This window comes from Alligator mississippiensis, chromosome 6 (assembly GCF_030867095.1).
Source record: "Alligator mississippiensis isolate rAllMis1 chromosome 6, rAllMis1, whole genome shotgun sequence".
NCBI classification, from domain to species: Eukaryota; Metazoa; Chordata; order Crocodylia; family Alligatoridae; genus Alligator; species Alligator mississippiensis.
The window spans coordinates 82,229,833-82,247,210 of NC_081829.1; the positions used below are offsets into that span (position 1 = coordinate 82,229,833).

The following is a 17,378-nucleotide window of genomic DNA, read 5'->3' on the forward strand; positions in this document are numbered from 1 at the left end:
TTCCTGTGGAAGAACCTTTTTGAGTGGTTGCATGCATCATTATAAAGACATTTCAACTTCCTGCAATTTTGTGGAAGTAGAACATCAGGATTGTGTAAAAACCAAGCAGAGTGAAATCAATTAGACACCTCTCTGTTTGATTGGAAACTACCATATTTACTTGAATACAAATAGAGGTTTTTTCTCCCACTCAGAAAAAAAGCCTGTCATCTTACATTTGCATATAGGCAGTCCTCGGACTTACGACACACAACTGGTTTCTGAAAACTGCATCTTAAGCCAAAATGGTGTAACTCGGAGCCGATTTTCCCATGGGAAACAATGTTACAAATGGGGATTGGTTCCTGAACCAAGGCTCAATACCGTATTTTCACGAAAAATAACCCAGAATTTTGTACTCAGTTAACTATAGATGAGTAATTTAGCTACATTAATGTATTTATATTGTAAATGGCAATCATTGATATGGAAGAACTTCTGTGAGGTGACTTTGCTGGCCTTTTTGAAGGGCTCTTGATTGGACTTTTTGAAGGGTTCTTGACTGGAGTCTTGGCTGCAGGTTGGTTTTTTGTTTTTTTTTGGAGTCTTATTGGGAAAGTGTCCCAGGAAGTTTGGACAGATGTTCTCCAGGGAGGTAGGCATCACAGCGAACTTGTTTGCTGGTGTGGTGTGGCATCGGATCAAGCATTGTAAAGTCAAAACTGATGTCAGAAAATTGAAACAGGGTGTCAATTTATAACCGTTGTAAGTGTGAAATGTTGTAACTTGAAACGTTGCGAGTCAAGGATTGCCTGTATAAGGAAACCTCATTAAATACTTAACCTATCATTAAACTACTGCCAAAAGCAACATGTGCTCAGTAAAAGAAACCAACTATGAAGTTGATTAAATGCAGCCAACACCAAGTACAACTATAAAATACATGGCCCATGTTGGGTGACGATAGGAACCTACCACAAAGGTAGGTTTGTACAAGCCATCTGCATAAGATATGTCATAGTGCCCATTGAGCGCAGTCCCTCTCAAAGCCAACCCTTTTTCAAGCCATGGTGAGCCACTACATTGAATAAATTCCGACTTCTTCATTCTCACAGCTGAGCTGTGCCTTTCTTTCCCATTTCCAATGCTTCCTATTTCTTCATTAGCCGTAAATGTGTGACCAACATCACCAAATAGGGCCCCAAACAGTTCACCCGGAATACCTCTGTTGCCGCCTGCTCTCAGCCTGTTGTACATGATTAGTGTGCTTCCACCTCTTATGAGATATAGCCAGAGTGGTGCTGCAGATGAGCTACATGTACTTTTTTTGAAGGATCCCAAGACTCGAGACAAGAACACCTTGCTCTAGTCATGAGTGGGGATGCTAATTAGCACATGGATTCTTTGGGGGGCGCGTATATGGAGTACACATATATACAGAGCAGTGCTGAATTATGGGGTCAGCGTAACTTGAAATGCTGTTGACTCTGCCTGGAGTCCAGCCCAATAAACTATAGTAAATCATGAGCATTTGGCTTTGGACTAATATCATGCCTAGTTTGTACTATATATAAGCAGGTGCTAAAGTGCTGCTTAATAGTGTGGTTAAGGAGTACCTGTGCTAAAACTTGCAGCAGTTTCAAAAAAGGTCAACTGCATCAATTCTGGATGAAGTAAGCCTATGGGTACTATATGCAAATTATTGTAGGTATGTTTATTTGAAGTTCACTGGTTTCATATTTGGCCCTCACTTCCATGTGCTCAGGGAGAGCAGGGTCTGGCAGTAAATAGAGGGGGGAAGGGGCTGCAGAGGGAAGAAGTTGTCGGGGGTAAAGGATAAGGGGCGTACCTGACCACCTGGATTTATTTTCCCTGCTGTAGCAGTAGGAGGGGGACAAATTCAAGGCAAACCTCTAGTAATTATATATTAACAAATTTTATACATTTTCCGTATATAGAATCTAATTATTGGGGGTCATCTTATATTCAGGGTATTCTTATATTTCAGTAAATACAGTATATTTTAACTAGTTTTTTTGCTAGGGGCATAGGTATTACAATCATTCTGTGGCATCTATGCTAGTAAAATTATGCTGACAGTGAAAAGTAGAGTATTTTGTCTTTAATCTTCATCTTAAAAGCTATCCTTCTTGAAAAGATTGTTTACATCTAATAGTTTGGAGAACAGTTTCCAAAGGTACACAAGTGTTGATAGCCTTATTATGCAAATTGGCAAATAGAGGTACAGATAATACAAGGGTTTTAAGATCACATACAGGAGTGGGTCTTTGGTGTCCTGCTCCCAAGGTTAAGCTCTCAGCCCTAGACCACTGCTTGCGTTAGAAGGTCAGTGAAAACTGCAGAAGATGCAGAAGTGCCACTTACTCTGCTTTAATTTCTATGGGGGAATAGTTTAACTTGTACAGTCTGTTTCTCAAGATAGCTAAGCACTGTGAGCAGTTACTTAAAATATATGTCACTTCCTTGTTTGATTAATTCCTCCCTAACTTGTTTGCTTTCCACCCTTTACAAACTTACCTCTACCCCACCTCTGCTATTTGGCAAACTTCCCAACCTTCATTCCACAAGAGATAATGCCAACCATGTATACACTTAAGCAATGTAGTGATTACACTGAACAATCCTGAGATATTCTTGGGACCATACAGTCAGATGGTGGGCATTTATTATGAATGTGAACTAGATCCTCTGCACTCCTGATTGTGCTTATACTTGGTTGACCATCATTGGGATTATCCATAGTAGTTAAATTTGCCAGAGTGTTTTCAGGCTACCAGCATACAGGAGCAGAGTTTGGTGCACTTAACAGCAGATTAAATGTGTTCGTGTATTCTGAAACCAAAAGCTTGTGTCAAAATGAGAGGAAATGGTGTCTAGCAAAAAGAGTTAAGTACTAGGAGTGAACAATGCATCTGGGTTCTGATGGTGAACCTGTCACTAGTTTGTTGTGAGAGGTTGAAGTTGTAAGGGGCTGAGTTCATCACAAATTCCTTCCATTGCCTGGTTTGTCCAATAAAATCTGGTTTGTAATGCTTCCAACAGTGTAGAAGTGCTGCATGGAATAATTATGTTTTAGAGTATAAAATAACTCAAAACTTAAGATTTTTCTTAACATGTCTGGTAGTTAAAGATACCTTTGATTTTTTTTTAAAACATCTATGTTCCTTTAAAATGCATATAAAGAACTGCTTAATAAATATTTATTTAAAGTGTTCAAGAAAGCATGCCTAATATTATACATCTGTTTTCTTTATGGTTGATTTGGAGCTGTTTAATTTGAGACTAGTAACTTTTGTAATTTTTTATTTAAAAATATCATTATTGGAATTGGTTTACATATTGTCTTAACTACTCTCTCAATAGTGAAAAGCTCTCATCAAGTATGTATCAGATTATTTTATTATGCCAACATTAATATTGGAAGCACACACGTAATCTGGAGTCAGCAGGTTCATACACTACTATCTCATTAAATTTTCAGGCAAAAGCTGCAAAAATTAATTGGAGGCGTGTAATAGTTTAGAATGTGAGCTGGCTTATGGTAATATAAATTACATGAAGAGAAGACAGTTTTATATACTGAGAGGGGGAAAACTGGTTTACTTTAATGAGAAGAGATAGAAATGTGGAGCTATTTTTTCATTACAGATGCACTCTAAACTGTTTGGACTTACTTGATGAATAGAGTTAATTCTCTGCTACAGTTCCAATAATTCATGTTGCACAGTTTAATGACTTCTAGATAAAAACAGGATTGAAATGTTAATTTCTATGAAGAAATTGGAGCACTCTCATACATCAAGCTTTTTTTTCTATTAAACTACTAGTTAATTTCACTAAACAAGTCTCTTGGAGATATTTCATGCTACATAGATTTTTGTATATCTTACCTGCTTTTTTTAAAAATTTATTGGTCGTGAACATTGGCCTCTGTAGAATTTTAATGCCAGGTAGAAATTTTGGCTGTACTTAACTTGCTGCTATTATAAAAATATTTTTTGAATGCACACAATGGTTTTTAAGTCTTTTGATGTTTTCTCCCATAATTTATTTACAGCTCCATGTTAGAGCCGCAGCCAATGAATCTTTTGAATCAAAGCATTCAATAAACCTTTGACAGCATGGGAGGGGAAGGCAGATCCTTAGCTGATTTAAGTTGTCATAGTTCCATTGACTTAAGTGGAGCTCAGACCATTTACACCAAGAGAAAAGCTGCCCCCTGGTCAGTAAGGTATTACTGGACTGGTTTACAGAGAGTGTGTAGTGAATACTGGAGTATTGTAAATTGTTGGGGGGTCAGCAACCTCCCAGCAGAATTCCCCCACTTGGAATTTGTTATTACTGTTTGACTGGGAATGCGAGTCATGGACCAGGATCCTGCTGAGCTGGGTGTTATATAAATGTAGAAAAACCGACCATGCTATCCTCAAAAAGTTTATAAATGTATGATTTATCAGTTCAGTTTAATTTGTTTTCCTATCTTTTTCAATTTCATTTTCCCTTTTGGAGGGTTGTTTTGGCAACATCTGTTTTCCTTTTTTTCCCTGTTAGATTTATACTTCATTTTTAAAGCAATTTTATCTTTGCAATGACTTTGCTTTCCCTTCACTTGTAGTTTCACACCGTTCATGCTTGCTCAGATTCCCAAAGTCTGGTAATAAATACAGTATAGCTAAGCATCTGTTTCAGCTGTGATATTCATCTGTTTCTCTTTGTTGGGGTCCACTTTGGCCTGTATCCCGTATGGTGAGAATTCCAGCCTCAGTTCCTCTAAAGCAACCTAGATCTGGCCCTTAAGAAGAGCTGCTGTCCCTGGTCTGAGCTATCTAATACGTGCCACTTCAGGTTGTCACCATTCATGTTTGGGCCACTGTTCTTTTCACCCACTGGCAGTTCCCTAGTTGACATGCTTTCTGCTCATGGCTGCATTTCCCCAGGCGCAGTTCTGCATTTTTATTTCTTGCTGCTGCCATATCTTGACTGCTGTGCTCTGCTGATGTGCTAAACATTGTTTTGACTATTGTTGAATCTTGTTAATTTTGCTACTAGCTACAAAATGGCCTGAACCAAAAGCCTTGATCTGAGTAAATCCAGCACCACGGCTGAGATCAGATTTTGGTTGAATAATGACGTGATGCAGGCTCATTTCTGTCATCCACTACTCCGTCCTTGCTAGACTTTTATTTTGTTGCCACTTGTACTCCGAAAACTGAATTAATACCTCAACAACTTCTCACTAAAGGGATCCGATGTAACACTGTGGTAAAATGAAGGGGGGTCAAGGAGAGATTTGAGGGCTTATGCCTCAGAAACGTGCTATTCTGCATTCAGATTGCTGCCTCGTGTCACAGCAACTGCTAAATTCTCCTAACAGATGCATTGTTCAGTGCAACATAGGATATTCTTTTGATATTTTGGTTCTGCTTTTTATTCTTCTCCCAAAAGGTGTGTTGAACATTTGCTCTGTTTTGTTGACTCCAGAAGGTCCTATTAAAAAGAGCTGATATCATCTGCCATCCTAAATCCTAAAGAAGCCTGTTCTTGGTATGTTCCTTCTGTTAACTCAAATAGCATGGCAGCATCACAAGGGCAGTATCAGACTCCTGGAGACGTGCTGACCATGTAAATCTAAAGCAGACTCATGACTGGTAGATGAACATCCACTCAAAATCACTTGTTTTAAAAGCAAGATCTCTGAATAATGCAGCCCTGCACTTTGTAATTGCGCAAACCTTACACAGTACTTACCATGTGCCCTTGATTGATGACCACCAGAAGTAAAGGATATGTTTTATCCCCTAATCAGCAAATATCTAAGCATTTTTCTGACTTTAAGTTATGTGAATCTTCCCATGAATTTGGGACTGTTCATATGTTTGAGGTTACATGTGCTTATATGATATGCTATATAGGGAATGTAAATGTTTGGAAGAAAGTCTTCCTCTCTTTGCACACCTGCTCCTACTGTTTCATTTTCCTATTAATCCTTCTTTCATACCATTTGTTCTTCTGGATCAGAGACCTTTAACTCAGCATGGAATTAGCAGAAAGCACCTTCTGAACTCTTGTATAGGTATATGCCAACCTGTTTTGTAATTGCCATTGTGGGAAATTTAGTATAAAACTATGAAGATCTTGATAAAAACACTATCAAAGGATTTTTTCGTTCTTCATAAATCACCAGATTTCAGAATGAAAGACACTGTACTGTGTTTTTACTATTTCTTTGAATTAAAGATTGCTACCCTGCAGCATCCTTTGTTCACATTTTATCACTTCGCAAAGATGTTTTACTCTGTCATTTCCCTTAGTCCACCTTTGCCATTCGGCATCCTCATCAGTTACGTGGAATCTTCACTTTTTCATTTGCCATCCTTGAGTCTCCTTTTATACGTCCTCTACTTGCTTTTACTGACTCAGTAACTGTCTTTACAATGAAGCATTGCCTAGGACTAGTTTAGTTCCACTATACAACCCTGTTTCTGCCTCTCATTGTTCACTCAAAAACCCAATTAACCCCAAGTGATGAATTCCGCAGAGAGAAATAATGCACGGCTGTCTGGATCTCATTTTTCTAATGCATTGTCAGTGGTTGGAAAAGCCTGATGCCCTATGCTCATCCCAACATTTTTGAGCAGAGTGGTTAGTTAACTGTAAATTAATGGGAGCTGTGGGTGCTTGGTATTTCTGAAAATCAGGCTATTTTTACTGCTTATCAATAAACTCCGCACCAAGTTGGGCTTGAAATTTTTTCCCATTTTTTCTACAGTACCATAACTCTGTATGTTGCTAAAGGGACAGGAGAGAGACGGCATCATTGACCTGAAGAATGTGCATTCTGAGCACATGCTAGATAGAAACCTATAGTTGCAGTTACATGATCATAACTTTGATTTATTAATGCATGTTTGTTGAGAATGGGGTTTTGTACGTACTTATCATCCTTTATGTTAAACTTAAACTGTCAGATGCATGAGGAAATTCTAAAAGTACAGCTAAAGAGTGATAGGGAAATTAATCCTAATCTTAAATCTAGTGGTTGTACATACATGTGAGGTTGTTACATTGGGGCTTGACAGAAATCAGTGAAGTATATAAGGCTCCTTGGTTTTGGTATATACCACTGCTGAAGACCTATTCTTGTCTTGCAGAAGATAAGCAGAGATACTCTCTCACCTCGCCATAGTTTGTATTACTCCATTGCTTATGTCACATTGACATTTCCATGTATGAAGCGGGGACAAGACTTTCCTCCTATTAGATGAATACTCTAAAGACAAAAAACAGTCCCCTTCCCAACAACCCCCCCTCCCCCCCAATGCTTTGTTTTGAATTGGTTCAAACAAAACTGTCTCCCAGTTTTGTTTAATATTTGACTGTGGTACGTTCATTATCAGCCTGGGAAATACAGGGACCCTTCCCTACATCATATTAAAAGTAGATTGTTATCAGAGGGTAAAGACTTTCTTTCAAACTGTCTGAAAAATATTTTACATTGAAATATGTTCTCTTTCTTCTCTTGACACTGTTGTACATGCAGGACATCATCATCTGCCAGACAGATGATTGCAGTTCCTTATCAGTGGGCTGTCTCTGTGAACATTAAGAAAATATCATCTGGACCCGTGGAGCTCTTGTGATGAGGTTAATGTTCAGTACAAAGCATAACTAACTTGTTTATTCTGTTACTCATTGACTTCACAAGTGTCATACTCTAAAGTTTAAAGTTAACTTTACTTTTAACCTGGAAGTTCCTCCAAGCCTCCGTGCTGCTTGCTTGAACTATTGTCTCCCCACATTCCATCTTGCCTGTGTGCTCGGGTACTGGTTTATATTAACTGTTTCCAAATACTGATTGGAAATGGCAGGTGCCAGAGCCTTTGACAGTTTTGCCCCAGGGGAAAGGAATTCTCTGCCCAGTGACATTAGATCAGCAAATCCCACATCCAGGTCTAAGAGCAAACACAAGACATTGCTATGTTCTCAAGCTTTTTACTTGGTATAAGCGCACTGTGTGCATTATACTTTTCTTCGTACAGTGCCCTAGGTTGTTTGTCATGAAAGACGCTTTATAAATGGACATTGTATTGTATTGTATGGCTTTGCTATTTGACATTGGATTAAACAAAGTGTCGCGTGTACGAGGTGTATGGTACAATTATTTTAACCCATTTTGCTTTCTAGTGTGGAAAATCTGCTTAAAATAGGACTTGCTAAAGTCATTGTACCATATACAAAGGGGTTATTAAAATGCACTCTAGAAATAGAAAATAGGATTAGAAGAGACACATAGGCTTTGAGGCCTTCTTCAGCCTACAGAAGGCCTCATGGCCGAAATGTCTCCTTTAATCTCATTTTCTGTTTTCTGGTTTGAATTTTATTAACCCTTTTCTTTTTTTTTTTTTCTAACTCCTTTCTCTTTTTTTCCCCCTCTCCCCTCCCCCTCTGTCTTTTTTTTTCAGCTTGTATGCTAGTATAGTTCCAGTTTTCTTTTCTCAGAGAATCCTAGGTTTTATAAGTTACAGGAACATACTTGCAGTAAAAAATGTCTTTTACACACGATATAATTTATATTAAGTGGCCTTTTTTCTGATTGTTTTGTTATTTTTCCATCCAACTGGATTGTTGTTTCTGTCAGCAGTAAAGGTTTATTATAATTTTTTTCCTGATATGAAGAATGCCTAATTGTTTGCTGAAGGCAAAAGCAATTTACCATTGGAAGTGTTAGTTAGCTATTACTGAAAAAATTTGATTTTTAAAAGAAACAGCAAAATTACTGTGTTGTAATGACCTAACGCCTGTCATGTTTTGTGCAATTTACAATTTAACTTATTTGTTGGATGCTATTGAATTGGTATCTAATTACTTGTCATCATTCTAACATTCTTACTTTTGAAGAGGTAAACTATTTTTACTGAACAAAAAGTTTAATAATTGTTGTCTCAGATTGAAAGAAATTTTCATGAGAACCGTTTCCAACTCCTACCCCTAAATGAAGTAAATTGAAAGAGGTAACACAAGCTGATCCTGACACTAAGTGGTCGTTCTCCATTCAGCATAGTCTCACACTCTACGTGAGCCGTGTTTGACTTTGGTTTCACCCCATGGCAGGACCTGTCTTACTCTGTTATGATGCGTTGTGAGCATTGAGTAGTACAGTTTTTATTGTGTGAAGGTAAGAGTGCGATGGTTTGTGGGCTAGTGCTTGGAAACTTGTTTTGCAGCTGTTTCTATCTGGCTTGAAGTTTGGTTTAGTGATTGTCTGATGGCTGCCGTCTTGACTGACACGGAAAGCTGAACCAACGGCCCGTGGAACTAGAAACAGTAGATAGTCACAGAAGGAAATGTGTACAGGACCTGTGTGCTTCACACTTCTAGCTTTAAGTATTGAAATATAATATTTGAAAGAGCTCTTTGGGAACAGCATGGGTGCCTTTAAAATGTCCAAATTTGGATGGTCAGAATAAGCTCTTGGCTTACAAAATAAGCTTTCGTACACCAAGGCACTAATTTGGGGTTCCAGATACAGCGAATGTTTAGCGCTCCTGTGAAGACATGCACTTTGAAAACCCATTTCCCTGATCTATTACTGTCACAAGCCACGCAATCTCTGTAGATTTCCTGGCATGTGATGACTCACAATAAGATGATTCAATCCCAGAGTGAATTTTTTCCCCCCCAAACAAAAGTAAACATAGTAAAAAATGCCAGTATACTTTCCTGAAATCAAATATAAAAAAGAAATACATTTCTGTTTAGGCTGATTCCACCTTAAAGGGATACAAGGACTTGGCTTCCAACCTTATAACAAAAGGTTAATTTTTCTTTCTCAATGGTCTTGCTGACTAAGTCAAACCCTGAGCATGAGGTCGTTCACTATTTCGTACATTCCCAAAGACTGTTTTATATATGCGTGATATCAGTTTTGTGTCTCTTGGCAACAGATTGGTTCTGGCACCCTAAGGACAGGGTGAATTGGCATTCCTGAACTGCCAAGAGACACAAAGCAGATATTATGGATATTAGATGTCTTTTCAAAAAGACAAAAAAATATACTTTAATGTAATAGAATGTGCTTTGAAAAATCATTTTCTAAGAGCACCTCCCCCTCCTTTCCTTTCAGCAGCACTGAAAAAACCATATCAATTCCTGCTGCCTTTTGGGGATGGACTTGTCCTATTTGGACTGCTGTTTACTCTTGGAAAAGGGAAGATGGCATAGAACTGTTCTCTCTTTCTGTCTCCATACTGAAGAGAGAACCTGCTACAACCTCAAGACAACACTTTTTTAAGGGCATTTGTTAGCATTAGGTAGCATTTTGTTGAAATGTTTTACTGATTTTTCTGTTTTGGTGGGAAAGGGTGCTTCTGAATGTTTCAAGGTTGTTTATGATGTGCCTGTTAGATGATCTTGGTAAAGTTTTAAGTGCCTTATGTGTGTACTTGAAACCATTTAGAATAATTTATAATGCACAGCACAGCCAAAAACCGTTAGTGAGTTGAACAAGTGTCATTTTACCCAGGTTTGAAATCTGTCATTTTGTTATCACACATTACATGTATAGTAGGAAAAAATAATATTGTATTTAGGGAAACGTGAGCCAATAATTTTGGACAGGTTATTGCAGGGGAGGGGATAGAGACATACTTTGTATGTTTGTAACTTCTCATTTGGTGATAGTTGTTAAGTACTCATTAGATGGGGCTATTAAGAAGACTGGATGGCAAATTCTTGGTGTGTGTGTTTTGGAATTGACTTCTTTAGGACCAGGGATTTGTATTGGGACAGGGATTTGCATGAGGGATGTGCTGCTTACATATGAACCCACACAGAAATAGAATGCAAAGGCAGGAAAGAGGAAAGAAGGGAGAGAGTTTTTTAAAATTGTGGTATTTTTTTAAAATGTGCACCTATATCAGTATACCAGCACCTAGTGTTGGGGTTGCCACATGGCCAGAGGAGAGCCACGTGCATGATTAGAGATTAAGAGAGCAGGCCTTATGAGGAGAGGCTGGGAGGTATGGGACTCTTCAGCCTGGAGAAGAGAAGGCTCAGGGGGAACTTGATGGCAGCCTGTAAGTATATACGGGGTATGCATCAGGAACTGGGAGAACGTCTGTTCACCAGGGCACCCCAAGCGAAGACAAGGTCTAACCATCACAAACTACTGGAAGACCATTTTAGATTGGATGTAAGGAAAAACTTCTTTACCGTCTGAGTCTCCAGAGTCTGGAATAGACTTCCCCCAGAAGCGGTGCAAGCACCTACTCTGGATACTTATAAGCATCCAGGTGATTCTTAACTTGCTGGGGTGATCTGACACAGCTGATTTCCTGCCCCTTGGGCAGGGGGCTGGACCCGATTATCTCACGAGGTCCCTTCCAGCCCTAAGGTCTAGGAAATCTATGTACCTATTCTGTAGAAGGACCAGTAGTGTAATTAGCAACATAATGAACCAGATTCTTAGCTGGTATCTGTCTCTATACTTCCATTTATACCAGCTGAGGATGTGGCCCAGTATGTGCAAAGTTTTTTGGACTGCATAAGATTATGGTTCTAGGTCTGCAAAAACATATATCCTTTTATTTGTAAAAATGGGTTACTATTTTATGGAAGTTTGTGCCTCTAGAGCAGTGGTTCTCAACCTTTTTTTATACCAGGACCCATGTGTAAACATCAGTGGCCAGTCCTGACCCAGTGCCCCTCACTCCTGACCTGCTGCCCCCCCGGCCCCCCCCCCCATTGTGTGTGTGTGTGTGTGTGTGTGTGTGTGTGTGTGGCTTGGGGGGGAAAGCAGCACCTTGCAGGCTGGAACTCTAACAGCCTGCAAGGGAAAAGCCACACTTTCCTACATTTTTCTCCTTTAAAGGAGAACTCATTTTTAAAGTTTGTTTGCAACCCTTTCATATATTCTTGTGGCTCACTTTTGGGGCACAACCCACGGGCTGAGAAACGCTGCTCTAGAGAGCCTTTCAGAGGTAAAACAAGCAGGGCAAACCCTGTAGGAGAGCAGGGGCCAAGGGAGCACGAGAGGGGTAGGGGCTCCAGGAGCACAGCAGGAGACAGCATGGGAGTCTTACTCTCTGACTGTTGCTGCTTCTGCAGTCACAGTCTGTCCACCCTGGCTATTGCTTCTTCAGCAGTGTGGCATGTGTGTACCTGGCTGCTGCTGCAAGAGCAATGCCATGGGGCTGCTTCTGTTGCTGGGGCGTGGACGCCATGAAGAAGGGGACACAATTCTGATACTCCTCCTGTGTTGGCATCCGGGGCTGCCCTACTCACGCTCCTCAAGTGAGACTACTGGAACCCTTCTCTAGTTTAGGTTTGGACAACTTTGGAGTCCAGTATGCCTGTTGTTTTAAAAATGCATGCCACAGACAGGCGTTACAGGAAGGTTTACAGTTGTTTGTTGCTGGAAAATACAAACAAGTAGTATCTGGGAATCTGTCATCAAATACACAAAAAGAAGCATGTGTCAATGTAAATACCTTGTTTTAGAGATTGTATAAATTGTAGGCCAAGTCACAGTAAACTTAAATTGACATCTGTGGGCTGGCGGTACGTGGAAAGGTTGTAGGGTTGGGCTTCAATTTTGCAAGAGTGCTGGCAAGTTGCCGAAGCAGCATTTTGTATCAAAGTTTGGGTGTGTTTGTATGAGCTGTGGCAAGTACAGTGAATGTCTCTGCGTAATAGACTTGAACAGTTCTGAAGAGTAAAAAATCAGGCATCGTGCTCCCTGCCTAAATTGGATCTTGAAAACAGCACTGTTAATCTTTTAGAGGGATCTGTCCATCGACATGAAAGGAATTGCAGAGGTTTGCAGAGAATAGGCCTCCGTCTATAAACAATGACACCTTTTTGTTTCCTACTCATGAAGTATTTCTGCCAGCAAAGCATATGAACTGATCACACTGTTTCCTGTGATATGATTATGTATTTAATTGTTTTCCCTCCATTTTCTTTGCTTTTTTTCCTCCCAGAAAAAAAGAAAATAATTCTCTATTTCCTGAATTTGAGGCTGTTTACGGCTGATCTCCTGTTTCTTCTTTCCTGGCAGTGTTAATATCACAGCTTGGGTGTACTTTGGTGAAGTGAAATATATAGTAATTTTACACTGTTGTGGCTTGCCACATTTTTCCAGTTGTACATCCTAAATAAAATCTGTGAAATATCTAAACAGAATAATTTCCATCATTTTACATACATTAAGGCCTCAATTTGTCTGCTAATATGGACTTGCATTTTAGTCCTCTTCATTTCATTATATATTTGAATGTGTATATATCTATATCTAGCTATCTTTGTGTCAGTTTCAATGAGCTGGATATCTCTCTTGAATATACTTAATTGACGATAGAAACAGAAAACAAACATCCATTTAGATGCAATTGTGTGTAAGAAGTCAACAAAAACACAACGGCAAAAACAGGCGTATCGACTTTATTTAGCCATGGATTTCTGTTGACGGGAGTCATTTATATGAGAGAGAAAAAATTATCTCACTGAAAAAGGCAGTGATTGATAACGTGTTGGTAAGTGAATCGAGTCCATAAAAAACAAGAGGTGATTAACAGACTGAGAGGAATTATCATATTACAGTATTGGTGCCTGTCAAGGCACGGTTGTGTCATACATTCATAAAGTGTCACAGCATGACATTTGATCAGGGATTAACATTCTGGGACAAAAGAACGGGAGTTAAAATCTTAAAAGTGCTGCCAAGAATTCTACTGGAACTGTAAATCCATGTTTTGACTAGCGACAGAGATCTTTATATCTGTAAGAATAGATATCTAGGACTTGATTTGCCACTGTTAAGTAGATTTAATGCTTGTGATTTTCCATTGCCTCCAGTAGAGAATCGCTTTTGGTTTACTTTGGTTTAAATGAGATTTTGAGCAGCCTTGCTGACTAGGACCATGCATAGAAAGGCCTTATGAAGGCAATCAGTTTATGAAGACCTCAACTTCTAGTCACAAGGGATAAGGCAATAAATTGCTTATAAAATGCTTTCCAGAACTTTCAGGTGCTGTTTTTTTTAATTCATTGTAGCACTCCAGAATTTTTTATCTTTTTTTTTTTTTTTTTAATCTTTAATTTCCTTTTTAGACCAAACGTGTTTAGGAAATAGGAATGGCAATTTCAGTAATAATGTTTTCCATTCTAATTGGGATTGTGAGCAGGGTATAAAAATGAATAATTTTTCTGTCATGCCCCAAACAGATAAAAAGGTAAGTAAAGCTAATATAACGTGCCGTTTAAAACTCTGTGGCACCGAGTATGTTTGTGTGCGTGAGTTGGTGGGGTTGACATTCTGGTTGCTGGTCAGTGGCCAAACTCCCTTTGACTTCTCTAGGGTCAAGATGCCATGTTTGGTGAAAGATAACTTCAGGAGAGCTATTTAGGTGTGTTGGAAACGCTGTATGTGACCCCCAAGTGTTACTGGGCTGCTGCTGCAATCCTAACGTAAAAACTCTTCTCTTGACAGGTAGAACTTATAACTTAGGGTTGGGATCTTTCTGCAACCATTCCTGGTATAAGTGCTCCTCCCTTTTTTAGCCTCATTTACCTCTCAGCAGGACTTCAAGGAGTGGCAGATCTTTTGAATCCTTATCCTGTGAATCTTTCCTGTGCAGAATTTGGTGGGAGTTTGCATGAACAGAAGTCTGCCGGGGTTGGATCATTAACAAAGGAGACTTTCCCTTCTATTCTGAATCACGCTGAAAGGGAGGAGAAAGAGACAACTTATGTAGGACAGGTCTATGGTGCCTAACACAGTGGGGTCTTGCTCAGTATGGGGATGTGAACAGTTATAAATATGTGAGTGGTTAAATGTTTTAAACACCTAACCACTCATGTTGATAACTGGTAATACCTTACCGGTTCTTGTTTAGTGCAGGGCAGGAAAAAGTCCAGCAAGGCAGCAGAGGAAAGGGAAGCAGCGCAGTGCCCCTGAAGGCAGCAGGGCAGGTAGGAGGGAGGGAGGAATGGAAAAGTGAGTAACAGGGTGGGGGTACTAGTACCTAGTATGGCAGGGGAGCTGCGCATCCCTGCCCCCTTCCCTGCCATGTGCTCCAAGGCACACCGGCACCCGCTGCTAGCAACCAGCAGGGCCTAGGCTCCATAGACCGTGGTGCAGCCACTTGCAGCCCCCAAACAGTCATGTTGTGGTGGCAGCAGCAGGTGAGGGGCTTTCCCAGCCTGCTGTTGCCACCTGTGGCTTTATGGGGGCTGTGGCAGGGCTTGCTGCTTCTGCTGCCAGCCCCGGTCCCCAGGCAGCTGCGCACCAACAAAAGCAGGAGCAGGTGAGGGGTTTTCCCAGCTGCTGCCAATGCCTTGGGGCCAGAGCTGGCTGCAGGCAGCAGCAGTGAGCCTCACCATAGCCCCATAAAGCAGGAGGAGGCTGCAGCCCACTGCTGCCTCCTGTAGAGCAGGTGAGTACAGATGGGGGCCAGTCTCCAGTAGACGTATCTTACTGGCTAACTGATGACGACTCAGTGACACTACTTCAATGGTTATCATAAAGTGTGATTAAAACACATATTGGCAACCTATGGCCCACAGGCCCGTGGAGCCATTGGATCCAGACCACAGAGCCTGGGTGCTTTGGCAGCATTTGGTATTTGGGGCTTCAGCAGCCTCAAGCAGCAGAACTTTGCCTGTGCTTTGGTGGGTGGGAGAGAGCAGTGGCAGCCAGCTCCTTAGCACCAGCCTGCCTCAGACCCAAGCTGGGTCGTTCCAGCCTGCTGCTAGAAAAATATTGCCAAGTGCTGATGTAAAGAATAGAAGGTTGAGCAAGCCACATGAAAAGTCCTCTGAAAATGGATATCCAGGCCAAGCGAAACCTCTAAACTAAAGAATGGCAGGTAGTTTGTAATTTGGAAATTAGGAAGACTAAACAGATGTTGAAGAACTATTAGCTGAAGACAAAAACAAACTGAAAGATAATCTTTAAGAAAATCAGCAGTAGGAAGCCTGCAGGATTGTTGGTCGGCCTGGGCTCCAAGAGAATAAGATGAACAATTAGAGGGTAAGGACGTTTCAGAGAATTACATGTTTTCTTGGTATCATCTTTACCACAAAGTATTGTGGCCTGATACACAGACCGAACAATCTTGTTTCAAGGAATAAAGATGAGATAATATAGGAGATTTGATGCGTCAAAAGAAGACGTACTGGAACATACTGATGAAGAGCAGCAAGTGTGTATTGAAGAACTGTGAGGAAACCTAAGAGGCTAAGCTGCTAAATAAAAAAAAAAACAACAACCCCCCCCCCCCCCCCCCAGCATCTCATTTCAATCACCCACTGTAACTGAAGACTGGAAAGTAGCAGATGTTGTTGCCCCTGTTATCCTAAGCCACTTGCAGGCAACCTTTAACAAGCTGTGGGCTGGAACAAGTTGGCTCCGGTTCAGCGTGGCCTCTCACTGCAGCCACGCAGCTGGGAGCTACACCTACACTGCTGCTGCTTTCCCCACCCCCCGCCCCTCTGCTGCAGCGCAAGCATAGCTTCCAGCCTGTCGGGAGCTATGCCAGGGCCAGGCAGCTGGATTTGCTTCTCTGTTACTACTGCTTCTCCCTGTCTGCCTTCCACACTCCCTCATCTCCCAGCTGTGGCGCAGCTCCCCACTGGCTAGAAACTGCAACTGTGCTGTAGCCAGGGAGTGGGAGACTGGCAGAAGTGGCATGGGTGCAGCTTCCAGCTGTCCACCCAGGTGTGGGCACAAGCATAAGCAAAGCCCTCTTGCTCCCCAGACCAGACCCAGTGGTATGTTGCTGACTCCTGTCCTACAGTGCTCAATGGGCTCATCTACATGAGGCACTGACTGCACAGTAGTGTCACATGGCAAAAACCATGATGCAGTTCTACTGTGCAGTAGCGTCACAAAATAGGCGTTCATTGGTGCTACTGTGTAGTAACTTGGGTTACCATGCATCTATTTAGCACTTGTTTATACAAGTTAGCATTTGTATAAACAAGTACTAAAAAGATGCGCAGTAACCAGCATGTGGTAGCATCTTGTGTAGATGCAGCCAGGGTCCAACAGCATTGCTTCTGTTAGGATTAGAAGTTGATGATATGATGCAGGGATAGTGTTTGTCTAATTTTGTCTGTTTACAATTTTTTTTTACCTGAACAGAGCAGAAACAGAAGCAAGGAGTATACTTGATCAAAAAACTCCATTCTTGTTAGTTCAGCCAGTTTATACCTGAGAAAACCTAATCCTTTGCTCCTTGTCCAGGTCACGTGCCCAATCTTTGTCTGCTTTCTGTGCTTCCAACACACAACCAGGAATTGATATCCTAACCTCTGTGTTTTTACAAGGTAACTTCTCACTTCACATAGGTTTTACTGCTACACTCTACCCTTATTTA

The 17,378-nt window shown here is 40.8% G+C and overlaps 1 protein-coding gene across 4 annotated transcripts in view; it reads left to right on the forward strand.

Moving 5' to 3' along the window:
* Positions 1–17,378, forward strand: part of CTBP2 (C-terminal binding protein 2) — a 263,869-nt gene that overhangs the window by 59,780 nt on the left and 186,711 nt on the right. Inside the window, exon 1 of one of the 4 annotated variants that reach the window (XM_059730045.1) lies at positions 7,627–7,644. The exons of the other annotated variants lie outside the window; for them this stretch is intronic. The gene's annotated coding sequence lies outside the window, so the exon portion shown is untranslated. Of the gene's footprint in view, positions 1–7,626; positions 7,645–17,378 lie in introns of those variants that run through there. 4 annotated transcript variants of the gene reach the window in all.